The sequence below is a fragment of the Martes martes genome (genome assembly GCF_963455335.1).
Source record: "Martes martes genome assembly, chromosome: 2".
NCBI lineage: Eukaryota > Metazoa > Chordata > Mammalia > Carnivora > Mustelidae > Martes > Martes martes.
The window spans coordinates 156,048,415-156,071,466 of NC_137889.1; the positions used below are offsets into that span (position 1 = coordinate 156,048,415).

General features: G+C 37.6%; 1 protein-coding gene across 2 annotated transcripts in view; it reads right to left on the bottom strand.

The window, feature by feature from the left end:
* KCNIP4 (potassium voltage-gated channel interacting protein 4) overlaps nucleotides 1-23,052 on the bottom strand; it is a gene marked incomplete at its 5' end in the record, with an annotated part of 1,129,227 nt that overhangs the window by 1,021,152 nt on the left and 85,023 nt on the right. The gene's annotated exons all lie outside the window — the stretch shown is intronic.

Consider the following 23,052-nt stretch of genomic DNA (forward strand, 5'->3'; position numbering starts at 1 on the left):
AGATCAATACATGCAAATCAACTGCTTACCTACACACCAACAGTGAACAAGTGGAATTTGAAATTTAAAACATAATACCATTTACATTAGTACTCAAAAAGTGAAATACTTAAATTATAAATCTAATGTAATATTTACAAGATGGGGTGCCTCAGTGGCAGAATTGGTTGAACATCTGATGCTTGGTTTCAGTACAGGTCATGATCTCAGGGTTGTGGCACTGAGACCCAGATCAGGCTCTGTGTTCAACATGGAGTCTTCTTGAGAGTCTGTATCCCTCTCCCTCTTCTGCTCTTGCTCTCTCTCTCTCAAAAAATAAATAAGTCTTTAAAAATTTTTAAAAATAATATATAAGCAAAACTACAAAACTATGAATGAAATCAAAGATGAATCACATAAATGAAGGGATATTCCATGTTCATGGATAGGAAGACTCAATAGTCTCAAGATGTCAGTTCTTCCCAATCTGATCTATAGATTCAATGAAATTAAAACCAAATCCCAGAAAGTTATTTTATGGATATTGACAAAAATGATTCTGAAGTTTATATGGAGAAGCAAAATAATAATCAACACAACACTGAAGGAAAAGAAAGTTAGTGTACCAATGCTATCCAACTTTAAGACTTACCAAACTTGTAGACAGTGTGATATTGGCAAAAGAATAGACAAATAGACCAATGGAGCCTAATAGCAAACCCAGAAATAGACCCTCAAAAATAAAGTCCAAAGAAGCAAAGGAGCAAAGAAAATACAAAAGAGCAAAGATAATCTCTTCAATTAATCATGCTGGAAAAAGCAAACATTCACATGCAAAATAAAAAAAAGAAAAAAAAATCCAGGTGCAGACCTTCTACATTTCGTGAAAAAAAGCCAAAATGGATCATTGAACTTAAAAGAGATCACAGATCTACATGTAAAAAACTAAGTTATAAGGTCAAAGAAGATAACATCAGAGAAAACCTAGACAACTTTGGGTATATAGTGATGGCTTTTTAAAATACAACACCCAAGACATGATCCATGAAAGAAATAACTGACAAGCTAGATTTCTTTAAAATTAAAAACTTCTGTCTCACAAAAAACTCTGACAAGAGATGCACAGGCAAATCACAGACTGGAGAAAAATGTTTATAAAAGACATATTTGAGGGTCGCCTGGGTGGCTCAGTGGGTTAAAGCCTCTGCCTTCAGCTCAGGTCATGATCTCAGGGTCCTGGGATCGAGCCCCACATCGGGCTCTCAGCTCAGCAGGGAGACTGCTTCCTCCTCTCTCTCTGCCTGCCTCTCTGCCTACTTGTGCTCTCTGTCTGTCAAATAAATGGATAAAATCTTAAAAAAAAAAAAAAGAAATGGGACAAAGATCTCAAAAGACATTTCACCAAAGACAACATAAAGATGGCATATAAACATATGAAACATGTTCCATATCTCACACCTACAGGGAAATGCAAATTAAGATGAGATATGGGGGCCACTGGGTGGCTCAGTCTATTATGTGTCTGACTCTTGGTTTCAGCTTAAATCATAATCTCAGGGTCTTGAAATCAAGCCCCCAGTTGGGCTCCACACTCGGTGAGAAGTCTGCTTGAGAATAATCTCTCTCATTCTCCCTCTGCCCCTACCCCATGCACAATTTCTCTCTCAAATAAAGAAGTCTTAAAAAAAAAAAAAAAGAAAGAGAGAAAGAAAGAAAGAAAAGAAAAGAAAAAGATGAGATACTAATACCTGGAGATACTAATAGAACAGTCACGACCTAGCACAGAAACACCACCAAGTGCTGGCAAGGATGTAGAGCAACAGGAACTCTCATACAGTGCTTGTGGGAATGTAAAATGGTACAGCCATTTTGGAAGATATTTTGGTGGCATCTTAAAAAATGGAACATACTTTTACCATACAATTTAGAAGTTACACTCCTTGATATTTACCCAAAGGAGCTGAAAATGTAGACCCACACAAAAACCTACATAGGGAAGTTTACAGCAGCTTTATTCATAATTGCCAAAACTTGGAAGGAACCAAGAGGTCTTTCAGTGGGTGAAAGGATAAATCAATACATCCAGACAGCAGAATGTTATTCAGTACTAAAGAGAAATGAGCTATTAAGCCATTAAAAGGCATAGAGAAAACTTAAATGCATATTACTAAGTGAAAGAAACCAATCTGAGAGAGTGACATATTGTATGATTCCAACTATAGGACATTCTGGAAAAGGCCAAACTGTGGGGACAATAAAAAGGTCAGTGGTAGTTGGGAGTGGGGCAGGTGAGAGAAGACTAGACAGAGCACACAGGATTCTTAGGGCAGTGAAAATACTCCGTATGATACATAACGAGGTATATATATCAGTATATATTTGTCCAAATCCATAAAATGTGCAACAGCAATAGTGAACCCTAAGATAAACTATGGAATGTAGGTGATTATGGTCAATGCAGGTTCATCTTTAATTTCTAAAAAAGAGGGGAAGGTACATCTAGATGGCTCAGTAGGTTAAGCATCCAAGTCTTGGTTTCGGCTCACATCACGATCGCAGGGTCATGAGATGGAGACCGACAATGGGCTCTGCACTCAACTTAGGGTCTACTTGAGATTCTCTCCCTCTTCCTCTGCCTCAACTCCTGCTCATGCATTTTTTTCTCTCTTATTAATTAATTAGTTAATTAATCAATTCTTTAAAAAAGAAAAAAGCATTATTCTGTTGAGTGATGTTGATAAGGGGGGAGGCTCAGTATGTGTGGGCACAGGAGGACATGTGGGAAATCTCTGTACCTCCTTCTCAATTCCAGTAAACCTAAAGCTGCTCTAAAAAAATAGGAAACAAAATCAATAGATTTTAAATGGCCTATCAAAAATAAAAAAGATGGTCATTACCTCATTAGTGATTTGATAAATGTAATTTAACTATGAAAAACCACTATACAGCTACTAACCACCTCAAAAATGTGAAACTGTCTAAGAGTACACACAGATGACCATGTGAAGCAATCCAAGTTTTCATCAGTTTTTGATGAGGGAACAGTAAAGAGGTAAAACAACTTTGGAAAACATTTCAGCATTAAAAAGTTCAAGATTCTCATACCCTATAATCCAGTAACTCTTCCCTAGAGAGACATTTGCACACCAGAAGGCATGCATGAGAGGGATGTCTACTATCTGTAATGTAAAAGGCAGAAGCAAACCAAATTTCAGTGAAAAATAGAATGAATAAATGGAATGAGGTACATTCATCCCATTCAATACTCAAAATGAATGAACAACGGTAACAGCTTCAATATGAACTGACCTCAAAAACATATTTAGCAAATGAAACAGTCACAAAAGAATATATATAGTATACCTCAACTTTATACAGTTCAACTATATACAAAACTAAAGACATATTGCTTATAGGTACAGGCAAAGGTGGTAAAATTATAAGGAAAAACAAGGCAGAATTTAGGAGGGTAGTTACCTTTGGGGGTACTGGTTGTGAAATCACTGAGGTGCAGACAGGGGGCCCCTAAATTACATCCTTTTTTTACCTTTGAGTTGGAAAGTGGGTACATGCGTTTTCATTTGGTAATCTTTAATTTACAGATGTATATTTGACATATTTCATAACAAAGGTTTTTTTTTAATTACATAGAAAAATGAATACGAAAGACTCTGCTGTATTTCTTCATGACATGCCCTTTCTTCTTTAGACAACCTGGGAAACTCAATTAGTGTACATCAACAGCTTTTGCCTGAAAGTAGAAAAAGTAGAAAGGAGATAATTGTCCCACCTTTATCTGTGATTTGTAAGCTATCACACTGGGAAAATCTGGGGGTCCAGTGATTCCAAGAGATGTCCTTCCTAATTTCCCAAGTTTTAACCCAAGAGAATTGTTTATACTTCATTTTATTCTACATCAGGTGTACATTTTCAGAAAAAAGGTAGTTTGAAAAAATCACAACACATCAATGTTGGTAAATTGGCAGTGGAGGAGATCTCTGATATCCTATTTTAGCATCACATCTATTTCACACTGTAAAAGGAACTGTTCCCTAAAGGAAAGGAAAGTGTTGTTACTGGAAGGAGGAATGAGAAGTCCCTTGTCACTATCTCATAAAAAGCAAAGAAACTTCTTGAAGCCTCAACACATATTTTCTGGGTTCAACTATTTCCATGGTCTGGCCTCAATCCAGGAGCAGGATGGATTTATCTTTTCCCAAAGATAAAAGGTATAAAGGTTTTGTGGGGAAGATTTGGAAGCTCAGACATAAGCTGTGATAAATACCAAGATGCATGGGCAGAGATACCAAACAGCTCACAAATTCAACAACCACTCACGTTGAGATTCCCATAGGTTTTCCATTCCCTGGCCCCACAACACCTCACAGGAATAATTAAATTATGGATACATCCATAGGAGTTGTTCGTTTAAATTCATTTTATTGAGATAGCATACAAAGAAAATTTTATAAATTGGATTTTTGGACCCTGAATTATCCAAAGTTGATTACTTGCCACTGCTAGTGAATAGGCTTTTCTTAGAAATTCCATCAATATTTCTACCAAAAGACTATATTAAATTCTTTTAGGCAGCCCTGGGCCAATTATCTCCAGGCACATTTTTCTCCCTATGCCTGTCATTTTGTGGAATTATATTAAATTTTGTTAAAAGCACTCCATAAATAATGAAATAGAACAAAAAAAATTCATTACTCACTTATATGCCATAAAATATTAAATGCAAAATTTAAGGATGAAAAAGCAATTTCTAATTCACATACTTTATACCAGATAATAAGGCCTGCATATTCTGCTATACTATGGAAAAGGAAATATTCCACTTGATTATTTCCTTTCAGACTCCAGAGGGTAGAAAGAGGAGGAAAAATCCTTTTTATCCTCAAACCCTGGGAGCAGCATTAACTAAGAGGATCTCATAAAGTTGGCATGAAGAAAAGTCAGGAGACCAGGGCACCAGGTCTTCTGCCACCAACCTAATTATCTCTGTAGTCTTAGAAAAAAACACCCAAACTCCTGTACTATAGAGCTGAGGTTATTGCACTAGAAGAAGGCTACGGCCCCCTCCTGGACCTGCAATGCATGGTGCTACCGACTCTCCCGCCGGGACAATGACCCAAGGGCATGTTCTCAGGAAGAACCTTCTCATCTCAGCCTACTAAAAGTGAAATTCCTTCCTTAATGAATTTCTTCTATGTATTCTGGTTCTCTGCAGGTCTGTCATCATTTTACATCAACCAATATGTAAAGTATGTTCACATACCCCTTTTAAGAATTCATACTAGATCCTATTTCAAATGCTGATATCACTTAAAACAGTTCAACCATCAGTATCAAGTTCTAGGCTGAACCTCCCACGACTTCCCTTTGGCCAGTGCAAAAAGATACAAATTTACATTTATGGGGAGGTAAATGCAGTTTGTGGTTCTGCATCCTTTAAGTTTAAAAAAAAAATAACATTTCTGTACTTACTCAATGAACTACAAAATTTTCTGCCCATAATACATTCAAAGTAATGAAATAAAATTACTCTTAAATATCCTATATTCTATTATTTATGAAAGCTCTATGATATTTACTGCTGTAGATGATTTTCTATGAATTCCGCTCAAGTAGTTCAATTACTTTAAATATAGTAAGCAAGAAAAAAAGGTTTTAAGAACACAATTGGATTTGTTGAATTACATTAAAATTATCCTTTAGAAGGCAACATGCCTCCAACATTTTTGATGAAGATAAAATGCTCAGTTTCCTTGAAATTTATATTCCTTCAATATTGAGTTTCATTAAATTTAAAAGTTATTATAAATGGATAGATACTGTAGCATTTATATTCATACGGAAAATGTAATTGAGCGAATAATACATCCAAGTTAAAAATCTTAATAAATAACATTATGATGTTAGAATTCACAAGTTGTTATTTAAATTAGATAATAATTTGTTTGGATTAAAGTTCATGTGGTATAACCAGAGTATAATAAAAACCTGAAGTTGGAGATCTCTAAATCTTCTAGAGGAATTTTTTTCCTGCCCATCAGAAATACATACAAGTGAGGTGATTCATTTCCTCCATCTTTTCTACAAATGAGAGAATACCCATACTCTTGTGCAAGTACATCCTTTTTTGAAAAATGTGAAGCAACAATAATCAGAGAATCGAATTTGCCATGGGACAAGAATAGCTGTGGAATAAAGAGGTGTCATGAGGGTCATTGGGCAAAGGAAGATGCCATAAATTTCCATCTAAAATTGTGGGGAACCGCCTTCTCCCCACCCTGCATCCTGCCAGTCTCAGGAATTTTAAGACAGCTTAGTGTCCTGGTTAAGAGCTTGCATCCCAAAATCCCTGTGTGGCTTTTTTTGGAGGCCTCTTCTCTTATTACCATACTTCACTCTACATCAGCCTTCATCATTCCAAAGAATCATGAACGAAGGGTCATGCACAGCAGACTTGTATGGCAGGTGGTAGGGTAATACAGGAAGTTCAGGATATGGTTATTACAGACAATGACTGAAAACAGATTGTCAGATATGACTGGGCTGAAACTTCATCAACCATCCCCACCATGAGGAATAGCTATGTTGGCTGTGGCCCTCCACAGAACCCGGACATTCCACATTAGTGGGGCTCCTCTGTTTCTTCTTTTCACTGGAGACAACTCTGTACAAGCCACTCCCTGAATTTCCAAATGTCTTTCATTTTCTATGTACAGCAATTCGCCGCTCCATAATATGTCCTATTCTTCTAAAACATACATTTTAGGGAGGGTGGGCGCTGCTGAAGGAGCCTGAGAGGAGCTCATAGTTCCTGTCTCAAACCAAAGTGGCTCGGTAGGGTGCATATCTTTGTTTTCTTCTGTCAAGCTTACATTCCTCCTCATAATAATGGCACCTCAAGTTGGCTTTGGGAACCTAGCTCCTCCACCCCCTCCCCTGAGTAATATGTTGGTGGGGTTCTTAATAAATAAGTTTGTTCCCCCCACCCCCCGTCCGGGCCAAGGAGTGAGTATATGACCCAAACTATATTCTCTTACTACCTTTTCACTAGAATTCCTGTCTTGAGCAGAGTGACATAAAGACCTAAAATGGCCAGCCCTCATCCCTCTGATGGTATCCTGGAAACACTACACATGAATTCCTGATGCCCAGACCATCACAGAGGATTTGGTTCATGCTGTTCCCAAAGCCTATGTCTCTGAATTTTCTTCAATTCTGTGAGCTACCCTGTCTTACCAATAAATCCCTTCATTGCTTGTGTCATGAATCACCAGTTTCTACTGCTTACAACCAACTCACGCTGACTGATAATACTGAGATACTATCCTAACAGAGATACTATCCTAACAGAGATACTATCCTAACAGAGATCCATCTGCTCTTCAGTTGTTACTATCCAGTATGTGAAAGAATTAATTTTTCAAAGATTTATTTATTTGAAAGTGAGAGAAAGAATGTGTGAATATGGGGGCAGGGGAGGGCAGAGGGAGAGAGAAACTCTAAGGAGACTCTGGCCTGAGTGTGGAACCCGAGGTAGAGCTTGATCTCACAACCCTGGATCATGACCAATGCCAAAACTAAGAGCTGGAGGCTCAACTGACTGCACCACACAGGCGCCCTGGGAAAGATCATTTTAAACTGCCTTTTTTTTTTTTTTTAACCTTCTAAATACTATTTCAAAATTATTTAAGGAATAACTACAAAAATTATTTTTTGTGCTGAAGCTATCCTTGAAAACTTTTAGGAAGAGCTCTAAAGTATGTTTTTTCTTTAATTCTTATAATGCTCCTGAACTAAAGCAGTGATCCTTAGCATTTTCATAGTTGGGCCATTCTATCACTTTACTTTCTTAAGCAATTGCTTTTAAAAAGATCCATACAGACCATTTAATCCAAACTCAGCAACTCAAAAGAAATTCTTTCATACTTTTTCTAATAGATGGCAAATTGGTCTCTTTTGAAACACTCATTAATCTCTTTGATCAACCCATTCCAGTTTAATGAGACCTTATAAGATTTTTCCTTATGTTGAGAGAGAATTTAATTTGCCATTTTCTTCCCCCTCCCCATATCTCTTTTCCACTTCATACTCACCCAGAAATTTCTGCCTAGAGATTCTATTTCTACATGAGCAATGACTTCCACCTGCCCATCTTCAATGATTGCAAGATGGCTATCCAATTTTATGGAACATATACTTGTGCTCTTAAAAGTATGTCAAGCATAGGACTGAACCATATGAAATCTAGCAGGTAAAATGGTTATTTTAAAAGTTACTGAACAGTCCTTAAAATAAATGGCTAACCACATTGTCAAAAGTCTAGGACTAAGATTATTTAAAATAAACTCTGAGATAAATAAGAATTAACCATATATAAAATGTTACAGTGGTTCCTTTATTATAAGAGTCTATTTCTAGTGTGCTTAAGATTATCTATAAACAAAGTATTGTTATAAATAAATAAATTTCTAGTGTGCTTAAGATTATCTATAAACAAAGTATTGTTATAACTTCCGGCTGTCAAAAAAAGCTATTTCTTTTACTCAGCAGTAAATTAAAGATGGCTTCTTTCAGCAGAAAAATCGGTGTTGTTAGAGACTACAGGAACCTTCCTCCTCTCTCAAAAGTTGAATCCCTCTCTCAAAAGTTGATAGCAATTACAAGAAACCACATACCTTGGAAGAAGCTGTGTATACTGAAAAAAAAAATTAAAATTTCTGAAACATGTCAGGATAATAATTTATCAATAAACTGAGTTATCTGATCCCTGAAACCCTCTAAATAATTCTCCATGCCTTGATAACTTCCAAAGGATAACTAAGAATTTCTAAAACATCTACCATGTATGTCCTCTGACAAGAGGTTTCTCATACATTATCTCATTATAAATTTGACCTACATTTTAAAAGTACAGATACTTCTACACTACATTTTGGAGACCCACAGAGATACTTTTACTCTTTCTGAACATTCCATGTTGCAAATTCCACCTGGTATGTAATTTCACCTAATACAAATTTCTGACAAGTAATATTTGCCCTTGAATAAGACTCATTACTCCAAGTATAACTCTCCCTAATACTACGATAGCATCATACAATGGTTACAAGTCCAAGGTTAAAAGTCAAAACCTTAGGTTTCCAACCAGGCTCTGCTGTTTCTATTCCTCTCTATATCCCAATTTTCTCATCTATAAGTGAAGATAGTCATTGTCACATGGGACAGAAACAGGGAAATATTTATCCCTAGCCCAGAAGGCTGACCTAAAGCCTGCATAGTTTTGCTAAGGATTGAATCTGTGCTGGTTGCTACATTTTTTGAGTCTCATGACTTCTTTTATATATATCACGGGTAGTTAATATAAAACTGAATGAAATGCACTAGAGGAATTTTGCAAAAGTGAAATTCAAAGAAAGTGGAAGAAACTTTGTAATCTGATACTCCCAGCATGCCCCCTTCCCTCTGATGACTAAGTGTGTAACCACCAGCCTTGCACAGCAGAAAATGCAGCTCTTTCTGCCTAGAGGTCCTGTCCCCATGCTGTGCTACTTAAGTAAACTTACTGAATTGTACTATGAAGATCTCAAGAATTTTTTCTTGACCGTTTTACTACTGGATGACCCCCATCAACTGTACCATATTTATCAGGTTGTTGTGAAGATATAGTGTTAGCTGCAAAGTACTCATGATGGTCCTGGCACATAAAAAGTGCAATATAAAAATTAGTGTTTCAAAATAGTGCAATATAAAAATTAGTGTTTCATAGCCTTGTCCCAGAAGTAAGAGAATTTTTTTATCCAAAAAGATGTTTTCTTTTTATATTACTGTAAAGTGGATATTACTAAAATTGTCATAAAAGTAAGCTAAAAGCCCCCAAATCCTGCAAAATATGTTATTAGTATATTGTCTCATAAGCCATACAACCAGGCCAATTAATTTTATAAAATATTATTTGCCTTGTCAATTAGCATCTTTGGAAAATGAAATGAACACTTAGTAATAGCTATTGCTATTTATTGTGAGAATGTAAAGAATACAACTCAACTCCTAATAAAAATTAACATTTCTGAATACCTTCTATCTTCCAGGTACCTCATCAAGGGGTTTCTACTGTATTTCACTTAATCTTCCCATGAACATTTATGAGACTGAGATTTCTATTCCTATTTTACAAATAAGGAAACCAAGGTTTAGACAAAACAGCTACTCAGCAACATAGCCAGGATTTGAACCTGATGTGGTACAAATTTCATGCTCCTCACTAAAAGGTATAAATCTAACATCTTATAATAGTTTAACCTTCGTGATAGAGGCACCAACATGTGTTGATGACATTAATCTACTGGGAAACTATCTTCAAGATTATCCTCCAAATAATATTCTCTCCATATCAAATAAATAATTATGTTCACAACGTGGAAGTTCATACTAGTTATTTAGCTTAACTATTTCCTTATAATTTGCAGTTTAAGTTGACTGGCTACCAACAGATTTTTATTTAAGTAGATACCTATCTGGTAATACCTAAGATCCTAATACCCAGATCCTTGAGTATCACTTTCTCTGTATTTTTCACAACATAAAAATTCTACACAGTTCTAAATTCAAGATTATTTATGTTCCAGGGAGAATTTCTAGGGGCCATTTCACAGAGTAGGTAAAAGTGTTTTATGATTAAAGCATTTGATCAGAAATGTTTATTGTACCAGCATAGGGCACTTATAATTGAACCAGGTTTCAAGTTTTCTCTACTCACTCATTTATCTGGCCTTGGAAAACACAAATACTTTTGCGTAACAATATAAGAGTAAAGATAGCATAAAATAGCATTATTTATGAGGCAGTCAGATTCTAGTCCCTTTTCCTGTTTAGAACAGCTAGAAATTAGACCTTAAAAAAAAACAAAAAACAAAACAACAACAACAACAAAAAAAAGCCTCTGAAAGAAAGCATGGCAGGAGTAGCTAAGGTAAGCAGAAATGGCCAGATCAAACATTCTTGGTTTTGTTTAAAGTTAACTTCCAATCTTGGGAGAAAGAATGTTCTTACCAGCTGGTCAACCCAAAACCAATTGTGTGGAAGTGTTATAAGGAAAACAGGGAAAACGTTTAAAAGGAAGGAAAAGGATTAGGGAGTGGGAAAGGGAAAAAACCAGCCTAGAGCTGAAGCACCCAATGACACAAGCAGTAAGGATGCTTTCAAACACGTTAACAAGAACAGCAAAAAGACCAACTTAACAGGACTGATAGGGACAGCTGGGGGAGAAGGAATAAGACCATTTTAGTATGTGCAATGGGAGGTTTTCAACAAGTGCACAAGGTAGCCTTGAACATCTCCATAAACCTCATAGGATACTGCTTTACCATATTTAGCACTTCAGTGAAAATGTCCAAAAAACTCCTAATACAGCACAGTGTCAGTAACACAGACATGCACAAGTATACCTGGATTTAAAAATAGTAATAATAGGACCTTCATTCAATTCAATTCCAACATTTGCTAATTGCCTTGTCTATGGCCCTAAGCTTAGGAACTATTAAGAAACAAATTATGAAAGATTTCTCTCCAGAGAGAGCTTCTAATACATGGTCTCATCCATTCCACACTCTATTATTGAAGTACTTATGTTGCTAAAGGGAATGCCCTGGGTATTATCGAGAGACAGAAAGAGTGAAGGATGATGCCTCAAAGAAACTCACAGCATTTCAGGGGAACAGAGGACATACATACCCAAGCAGTTATAACAGAAGATAGAAAAAGTAACCCCTAAGAACACAGGAAAAAGTGACAGAGGTAATAGGTGGGAACACAGAAATATTTAACATCATTCTTCAAACTACACAACTAGATACACACGTTGGATGTGTTGTATGCTTCAAATGTTTTCAAAGAAAAAAATGAAATGTTAAAAAACAGAACAGATGCATAGAATTTGTGAATGCAGAGCTAAGAAAATGAGCTTATTGATAAACTATGACAGATGAAAATCATAGGCATCTTTCTGGCCATCAACTCCAAGTGTGGACTTACTTTACTTTTTACTGAGCATTCTTTTCTTTACCTATCATACATCCACACCATTCTAACTGCAATTTCTGTGCAGCAGGACAGTGGGACACAGGAATCCTTATCTTTCTGCTAGTTAGCATGTATTTTCTTTTTACCCTACTTGCCTTACCAAATCCACTGACTTGATGAAAGAAATCCAAGAACTACTCACTTCATGAATTACCTTAGGCATTTTAAGAAAACCTCACTCCAAAACCTAAATGTTTTCCTCCTTTATCTTCATGCGACTACATATTTTAACAGGGCACAGTTTTCATAAAGTCTTTTTATTATTAAATAAAATATAGGTGTTTTATGTTATAATGAATTAATAGCCCACTATATCACTTGCATAAAGTGTCATAAAAACATTTCTAAAATAACCCTGCATATATTGATTCAACCATGGTTTATGATTTTAATCTAGGAAGTAATACATAACAGACAGGATGGTTAAATCACACACACACACACCCCACACACACACACACACACACGCACATCTATCTATTCATCTATTTCTAGGTGCTAATTCTGCTTCCTTAGGGTGAGCAATGGTTCCCAGTATCCCGGCTTTATTATCCCAACACAGGGTCAGGCAACTGTTTCTATAAAGGGCCTAACAGTAAGTATTTTAGGCTTTGTAGGTCACACAGATCCTGTCACAATTAGCCAACTCTGCTGACAAAGCTCCTAAGAGCCATAAATAATATGTAAATTAATGACTTGGCTGTATTCTAATTAACTTCATTTATGAACACTGAAATTTGAATTTTGTATAATTTTAAAAGTCATTGAATGTTCTTTTTACTTTTTTTCAACCATTTAGGATACTGAAAATATTCTTAGTACACTAGCGTCACAAGAACAGGTGGAGGGCTGTAGTTCTCATTTGCCTACCCCTTTCCTACGATGCAATCATGATTTGAAGGCAATTCTTCTCTAAAGGCATAAAAACATGCAGCAGCTGGGTGGCTCAGTTGGTTGAGCATCCGATTCTAGTTTCAGCTCAGGTCAGGATCTCAGGATCATGATCTCGGGGTCATGAGATAGAGCCCTGCTTTGGGCTCCATGATCAGCGCAGAGTCTGCTTGAGATTCTCTCTCTCTCTCTCCCCCTCCACTCTTGCCCCTCACTGCTCGCATGTTCTCTAAAATATTTGTTGAAAGTGTTTGCCTATATTTTTGCATTTGTTTGCACGACACAATAGAAAGTTGTAGGACCTTGACATTTTTTTTAAATATCAAAATTTACCTTTCATGGCCTATATCAGTGGTGCATAGTGAGAAATTAATCCTCTCAATTTTACATACAGCTCGGCACAAGATTCACTCCCTGCAACTTGGAGTTGGTAATCCCTCCAAAACGGACTCAGGGGCATCAACACAAGCAAGGAAGGCCAGGGCCTAGATGGCGCTTCAAGAAGATTCTTCTGAACTATCTAGATAATTCTTCTGCAACTTCCCCAATATAGTGTTTTGGTTTTCCAGACTTATGATAACATCTCTAAGCTTGCTATGCCCCAGCCCTGGGCTTGATGAGATGTTCTGGCTTACAACATCTTTCAGTTTTCAGTAAGTATCTGTTCAGAGATTCCTCCCCACTGTGTTCTCTCCCTCAATAATAATCACATAAAGTGTGTTCTATTGCCTGCACTACCTCTTTCTAGGGTTTTGTTTTTGTCTTTTTACTTCCAAGAAAGACTTGACCAGCTAATGAGCTGCTCTTCCAGAGACTTAATGTCAGGTGGTGTGGTGTTTCAGTATTACACTCATTCACGACACTTTCCTCTATCATTTTCAAAACACTCATAAATCTATAGTTTCTTGTTAATCTTTAGTAATTTCTATTCTTGACCATGATACTGGGATAAAATTTAAGATATTCATTTCCATGCACATAACCAACATTAATCTAGTTTGTAACATTAATTCCATTCTTCTTGAGAATTTTCACATTACAGAGAGATAATGTATATACATAAAGTGTACATATGTATTTAAACACATACATATTCATATCTACATATCTGTACCTAGAGAGAGAGAAACACGTATGTATATCTCTCCCTCTCCCAGTTCAAATCCTAGCTCTGCTTCTTCCTGTCTCTGTAGTCTGAGGGCAGGTCATCTAGCCTCTCTATGCCTTGGTTTCTTCATCTGTAAAATGGAAATAATAAGGGTATATGTTTCATAGTATTGTTGTGAGGATTAAATGAGTAATGAATCAAAGTTCTTAGAATATGCCTCATAGTATAGGATGCGTCCAGTAAGTGTTGGCTATTATTGTTATCATGATGTACCAGCCCCTGGACTCTGACCGGCATAGTGACCAAATCTCAACTCATCCTCACCTGAGCCCTTACTTGTTATCTTGAGTGGGAAGTTCAGGACACAGCTGATACTAAATTCTGGAGGCTCAATGAGTGGGGCCAAGGGCTCTGGTTGTTCTGAGTTTTCTGTCAGGGCTCCCTCCATGAGGTGGCTAAGAGGGCAGCTAGCAGCCCCAGAGCCCCGTCCCATGGATCAACACCTGTGGGAAGCAGTAGTCTTTCTCCACCTACCCTGGCAGAAAGTAACCAAGGAAGACACTGACTGGTCCAGAGAGGGCCATATGCCAATTCCTGTTGTCTGAGGTAGAGGTGGGGTGATGGCTCAGTCCCACCTAATATATTCACAACCAAGAAGATGGAAAGGGAAAGAGAACAAATAAGAACAGGCAACCACTGTAGCTCACACGCCCTTTGTATATGTGCAGGTGAGTGAATCCGGCTTCCTGCCTCTATTGCAAAGGCCACTGATGCTGAGTTTCAAGTCACCACTCTCTGTGACTGTCCAAATCACACCTATGACATACTTGACCCTTGTTCTATACTGTATGCTCCCTAACTAGCTCACGTTAGTAAAATGCAACAGGTGAAGTACACTTGGAGCTATAATCTTGACATACCTTTATGCCTATGGTTATTTCAAATTGGAAGATCAGACCAGTCCAGTGACTAAATGCCCCCAAGCACATGTGGCAAAACCATCCTATGCTAGATGTATTTTTAACATTACCCAGTAATGCCCCCACGGTCTACAATGACAGAGAACTAGACCAGACTGGAACACACATTTTGTTTCAGCTGCACCTCTTTTTTTTTTATTTTTTTATTAACATATAATGTATTATTAGCCCCAGGGGTACAGGTCTGTGAATTGCCAGGTTTACACTTCACAGCATTCACCATAGCACATACCCTCCCCAATGTCCATAACCCAACCACCCTCTCCCTCCCCCCCTCCCCCTGGCAACCCTCAGTTTGTTTTGTGAGATTAAGAGTCTCTTATGGTTTGTCTCCCTACCAATCCCATCTTGTTTCATTTATTCCTTTCCTACCCCCAAATCCCCCACATTGCCTCTCAACTTCCTCAAATCAGGGAGATCATATGATAATTGTCTTTCTCTGATTGACTTATTTTGCTAAGCATAATACCCTCTAGTTCCATCCACATCGTCACAAATGGCAAGATTTCATTTCTTTTGATGGCGACATAGTATTCCATCATATATATATACCACATCTTCTTTATCCATTCATCTGTTGATGGACATCTAGGTTCTTTCCATAGTTTGGCTATTGTGGACACTGCTGCTATAAGCATTTAGGTGCACATGCCACTTCGGATCACTACATTTGTATCTGTAGGGTAAATACCCAGTAGTGTGATTGCTTGGTCGTAGGGTAGCTCTATTTTCAACTTTTTGAGGAACCTCCATGCTGTTTTCCAGAGTGGTTGCACCAGCTTGCATTCCCACCAACAGTGTAGGAGGGTTCCCCTTTCTCCATATCTTTGCTAGCACCTGTCATTCTCTGACTTGTTAATTTTAGCCATTCTGACTGGTGTGAGGTGGTATCTCATTGTGGTTTTGATTTGTATTTCCCTGATGCCAAGTGATGAGCACTTTTTCATGTGTCTGTTGGCCATCTGGACATCTTCTTTTTAGCTGCACCTCTTATTCAAGAAAGAAGACCAGTCCTTTTAACCTCTCACAAGCTAGATTTCTACATTTCTACAATAGACAATGACACAGAATTGCTGTGAAGATTAAATGAAATATTAAATGTGAGCGTGATTAGTAAATACAATAAAAAGAGTCAGGGGGTCACCTGGGGGGCTCAGTTGGTTAAGCATCTGACTCTTGATTCTGGCTTAGGTTATGACCTCAGGGTCCTGAGACTGAGCTCCACGTTGGGCTCCTTGCTCAAGAGGGAGTCTGCTTCTCCTTATCCCTCTGCCCTCCCCCCATTTGTGTCTCTCTTTCACCCTCTCTCTAATTAATTAATAAACCTTTAAAAAAGAATCAGCAATATTACCTCAAATAATTAAAGTGTTCTCAGTGCCCTAATCTTCTTAAACACAGAAATGACTTCTTCCCTTAGTCTTTGGTTTCTTTGCTGCCCTTAGAATAGCTATCACTCCACACCCTGGTGTCACTCCTTCTACAAAGTACCTCACCTTCTCTTTTCTTTTCTGATACAGCCATCCACTTAATCCCTCTGCTACCTGTCATCGTCATCTCCATTTTTCCCTCTAAGATTTTCCTCTTCCTTTTGTATCTCTTTGTTCGGTTGTTTTTTTTTGTTTGTTTGTTTTTTTGGTTTTTTTTTTTTTTTTTTGCTTTTTCAGTGGGTTATGATCCTTCCCCGGTGATGAAAGCCCACCTTCGTCTTCTTATCCTCAGTGGAGCCACTGCAGTGTGCTAGTAGGAATGTTCAGACACCGACTTCCTCTTGCTGTGTTACTTGATTGTCTATTCACCATCACTGCCTGCATCCCTAAGGGCCTCATTCCTCCAACGGAGGTTCTTTCTCTGTTTCACTTCTGAGTCTGGCACCATTCTGAATGTTTAACATGGAGGGGAGTCTCACTTCACATAACTTGAAAAGTTGAATTGTCCCAGTGGATCAGGTTTTGGGGGGGCTTCTCAGATTCCACTTGCCTGACTCATTCTCTGCACTTCTTGAATAAGGAAGCACCGGCCGGCCGTCCAGGAAAAGCCCATAGCGTCGCCTGCCTTACGTGCAGGGATTCAACAAGTGTGGGTATTGGAGAAGACCTGGTTGAACTGACTGACACTGGAACTGGAAATCATAGGAACAGCAGGCACAAAGCCAGGAGAACACACTGGCAATCAGATGCCACTGAGTTCACATTCTGGATCCATCTCTTACCAGCTGTGTGACCTCCAGCAAGTGATTTAAGTGCTGTGAGGGTCAGATGACTCTTTCATAAAATGGACATACGAACATAAAAGAGACACACCTTTCTCATAGGAATTTGTGAGGACCACAAACACTTGTAAAGCAGACTCTATCATAGTCTTCATTATAATTTTTATTATTAAATACTCTCAAATTAGCTCTGAAGTACCCAGAATATTCATATCAGGGCCTGATCCCTCCAACAGAGGCTCCTGATCGTTGCTGAACGTAAATGTCATGTGTTGGATTTTATTCCTTTTTTAAAGGTTTAATGATTTATTTGAGAGAGAAAGAATGCTCCCATGAGACAGAAGAGAGGTAGAGAGAGAGAGAGAGAATCCTCAAGCCAACTCCACACTGAGCACTGAGCCTGACTCAGGGCTCAATCCCTTAAGCCCGAGATTATGACCTGAGCTGAAACCAAGAGTCAGACGCTTAACAACTGAGCCATGCAGGCACCCCTGCATGTTGGATTTTAGATGGCACCCGCAACAGGAGCACCCTACCGTACTCAGTCCTGAGATGCTTTCTGGCTAATATCAGTGTTATCCAGAGTACAGAACCAGGTTGAGACTGGGAAAACACTTTCACTCTGGCAGCAAATATCTCAGAGCAATGAGAACATAGATGGGTCCTAAGAATTAGGGGAACCTAAAAAAATAATGCCCCAGGAGAAAAAGGGTTACTTTATGAAGCATATATATGTTTCTTAAAAAACAAAAAAACAACACGGTGATCTAAATAACTCATTGGCACATGCCAAACCTTTGATGAGTTTGTACCATCTGTTGAAATCGTGCCTTCTGGTAGAAACAAAGAACTAGCTCAGTCTATTCTAATCTGCCCTATTCTCTTAGCTGTGCAAAAAGAATGAGAGTGTCTTATGGTAATATCAATTATGAACATCCCGAGAAGGGGTGTTGTAAAGAGAGAACTGCACTGTTAGCACATAGTTCCTTCTGTGTTTTTTTTTTTTTCTCTAATCTAACCATGCCCCTTTCTGTTATAAGAGCACATCTTCCAAAATCTTCCTGCAAATCAATGTGGACATCAGGGAAGGAACTCACATCAAAACAATTATTGAAACTGTGCTTCATACAGTCTGATCAGCAGTAAAAATCAGTATACACTGATGAGTATACACTGACACTATCCCAGCAGAAAGAATCAATCAGAAGCATTGATCACCAAGTTTAATCTGTTGTTAGAGACAAATTAATCGGTATTACACATGACAGGACCTATACAAAATGACAACAAGGCTAACCTAAATTTATATTCAATTTAGATCATTAGTGTAATTATTTCAACCCTATTAGAAAAGAAATTTTCAATGGGAAAAATTTCAAGAAGGTAGAAGCTTATGGACAGCAAGCATATTCAATATTCCCAAAGTACCTGGGTGATAGCGTGTGTACTTGTGTGGTTTGGAGGGGAGAGGTGAGTATAAGAAATGTTTCTGTGTTCACTACAAAAATAAAATGTAGGCTCAGATGGGGCACCTGGCAGGATCAGTTAGAGGAACATGTGACTCGATCTCAAGGCTGTAAGTTTGAGCCTCACGCTGGGTGTAGAGATTACTTAAAAAAACAAACAAACAAACAAAAAAACTTGAGTTCAGCAAGGTTAAGCACCTTAACCAAAGACAAAACCCACTGGTGGCAGAAGTGGGTCTAAAACGCCCACATTCTGAATCCCAATCCAGTATACCCGCACCACATTTAAAATGGCTAAAATGGAAAATTCCAAGACAGAGCAACTAAAACAATCATTTTGTGAAATAAACAGAAAACCTACATACCTCAAGGATTTTCAAAACCTGAAATCCTTGTATCTGGCCACTATGCAACACAGCTCTTTAAGGACTTAAAAATAATAGCTCTTTAACCAATAATAAGGAACCCCAAAGTTCCAATGCAAGGTCCTCCTACCCAGAAACTCACAGAACACTATTGAAAAGTTTTTTTTAATCTAATCTGGATGATGTTGTGACCTAATTAGAGGGTTCATTTAATTTCAATTCTGTGGCCTTTCCATTTTGTTTTTAAAATATGTTTTTATGTTTTTAAAATATGTTTTTAAATATATTTTATATATATATATTTACAAATATATATATACATATATATATTTTATATATGTTTTTAAAATATCATTTTGAAATGATATAAAATAGGACTGTTTCATTTCAGTTTAATTCAGATAAGACGAACTTGAAATGAGGGTGCCCGCCCCCTTAGAATTCAGCTTATAGATTCCAAAGTCAGGTGTTCTCTGGCTCTCATGATTTTTCACCCAAGCACTACATATCCCTTCATTCACTGTGCACAACTTACTTGTACATGATTCAAAACTGAATGATACCTATGCACAAATAAAGCAGATAAAATGTCCCAGTCATCATGAAGCTTCTAGTCTCACAGGGCAGATTAACAACTAGCACCAAACAACACACACACACCCCCCAAGTGCTGTGTAAGTAAACAACGTGATAACCTAGCCTCCTGAAAAGGAGGCGTGATATCTACATTTAGAGCAAAAAAGGAAGAAAGTAGAAATAAGTACGAACTACACTGATCTTTTAACTTTTGATTCTGTCAGAAGAGGGAGAAGGGAGCCGTGACTGTGAATCAGAGACGTGGTCAAGTTGCAATTAAACACACAAGAAGCTCAGAAAGGCTTCCTGAAGGTCAAACTTAGAATTCAAACTCAGGCCCCCGAGATTCCAGAGCACAGTCCTTTACCCTGAAGTGAGAGGGCCCTTTATGACAGCCTGACACACTGAAGGTGAAGGGTGCTACTTCTGGGAAACAAACCACGTAGACTATCTCTGACTTCACTGTCCAGGGCCACCCCATAGAGGCTGATAGAAAAAAAGGTCAATTTCAACCTCCAAGCCTTTTTTTTTTTTTTTTTTTTTTTTTTTTTTTTTTTGCTTAATTGTCAGATTGATACATGAGTGAAAGGGAGAGGAAAACACTGACAGGGGTGTCAAGATACCAGAATCCTCATCTCAGTTCTGTCTTAATAAATAATCTTCCTGATTTTGAGTCAATCATTTCATGTCTTAAGCAACATACAGTGCTGTCTTAATATAAAGAAGCTTGACATTAAAAAACACTATAATTAGATGAATATGTTAGATGTAATGGGGTACGTGTTTGTACGTGACAGCATGTGTGTGTGTGTGTGTGTGTGTGTGTGTGTGTGTGTATGTATGTTTTAAACAGACTTCTACATGGGAAAAAAAAAACCTTTGGAAAAGTCAATGAAAACATGACCCTGAAATTTCTATTGAATCACAACAGTCCCGCATGGACATTTGGGTTGTTACAGCCTTTGAGATGACCGACCTTACTTTTCCTTTTGAAAGAGTCCTACTTTATATTTTGTTTTAGACTGTTAGCTAAAGAGAACAAACTGATGGTTACTAGAGGGGTGGGGGTGGGGGGGTGAAGGAAATAGGTGATGGGGATCAAGAGTGCACTTATCAATCTCACAAAACAAACTGGGCATTGCTGGGGGGGGGGGTGGGAGGTAGGGATGGGGTGGCTGAGTTATGACATTGGGGAGGGTATGTGCTATGGTGAGTGCTGTGAAGTGTGTAAGCCTGACGATTCACAGACCTGTACCCTGGGGCAAATAATACATTATATGTTAATAAAAATAATTTAAAAAAAAAGATTGCACTTATCATGATGAGCACTGAGTAATGTAAAGAATTGCTGAATCACTATATTGTACACCTGAAACTAATATAACACTGTATGTTAAGTACATTGGAATTAAAATAAGAAAACTTAATTTAAAAAGAAATATTTTCCTTCAAAGATGCAAAAATATTTTAATGTAACCAACTAGTGCCTTTCCCAAGGTCAGGTTGGAGAGTATAATTAGGAAAATAATTGAATCTAACTAAATATATCTTCTTCCAACTTATCAGATATATACTCAACACCTATAATGTGCTGGGCATTATCTTTGCACTTAAAGCCCTTAAAAGCTGGGGAGACGAGGAAGAAGTTCAGCAACAGCTAAGGTATGATAAGTGTTAAATTAAAGATACCATGAAACATAGAAGAGGGCCCTCTCTCTGCTAGGGATGCTTCCTTCGACATCAGGCAATGTTGATGACAGCAATATTATTCCCAGCTAGCAGCTGCTGAGCTATTGCTATGGGCTAAACATAATGCTTTACATGCATTATTTATTTAAACATCACGGAGAAAAGGAAGTATAGAATAGTGGTTAAGATGTTACTGGGAGTAATCCTGCCTGTATTCAAATCCACCACCACTGAAATCTTTAAAAGGCAAGTAGAGTCATGTACAAAAGTTAAGTAAGCACAAATTGCTGACATGTTTCTCTCCCACCTCCCCTCCACACAAAGATTTGGGAGCATCCAACCAACTCTGTGTGTTTATTTTTCAGGCTAGATCGCCCACATGAAGAGGGCCCTATGATTCCTGCGATCGTATTTGGAGACTGCCATACTGGCACAGGAGCCTTGAATTGGCTGGAGTCGAGGTGATTTTTGTGGTGAGATGGAAACTCTTAGGCGGGCAAGCAGATTTGTGTAGAGGACCACTGATAAAACTTTCATACAAAATTTGTATCTGAAAATATTTTCATTTATCCTAATACCAGTATATAAAGTAATACATTTATATACTAATAATCACAATGTCTTGTCTTTCCAGAAGTGTAACTAAAACATGAGAAGTGAGCAGTCTTGGACATAAAGACCAAGCGCTTTCTACAGGGCTCTAACTCCCATAGACCATGTTGGATCCTCTCCCTACCCCAGGTCTCTCTTCCTCTCCCACCAATCCTGCAACCCATTCCCAATGTGGGACCAACTCTTTAATGTTTGAGGTATCCCCAGTGAAGACCGCAGGGTTATTAGACCCCAGTTCTTTGGCTGTTTCCTTCTCAACCCTTTCATATTTTTTATCTCTAATGTATGATGAAGAATTTTCTCAGTCTATGGTTCATTCCCTACCATGAAAAACCACTTTAAGTTTCTAAATTAAGACTTCCTTCTTTAGTTTAAAATAATATGTGGTTTACAAAGTATTTCATCTTTCTTTAAAAAAAAAAAAAAAAGACTACCTAAGCCTCGAGTTCCTCCCCATTACATGAGAACGGTAATGTTACACGAGAAAGGTAATTACATGAGAATGGTAACAAAGCTGGCAACGTGAGGAAAGTGTCCACAGTGATGTTTTGGGAATAGCAAGTGCTCAATAAATGTTAACTATTATTATTATAATAACCCAGGAGGCAGACATTTGAGATTTTTAAAGTGAGGAAAATGAGTCTTGGTGAGGTTTAAGTAACTTGCCCAAGGCCATAAAATGGACTGACCCCTGAGTTTTAACACTGAACTAATTGAACTGAGCCATGGTGGTATTTCTGTAATTTTAAATTTTATAAAATGTTGAGGAGAAATGAGACTCAGGGTAATAAGATACCATCTATGTTTATATCCAGCATTATTTGTTGTTTTCTTGATATTATAATCTATTAATATTATTTCTAGTATATCTATGATTTTATATTATCTTCTGTTTTATGCATAGCATCATGCAGTTTATTATTTATAACTTTATATTACATTGTTACATTTATGATATACTCAGTATGCAATGATGGTATTTTATGGTCAATTAATAGCTTTATGCTCTTTTTTAGAAATGATCAGATTTCACCTTCATGAGTTAGGGGAAAATGGAACTAGGAACTCATTCTTTAATTCT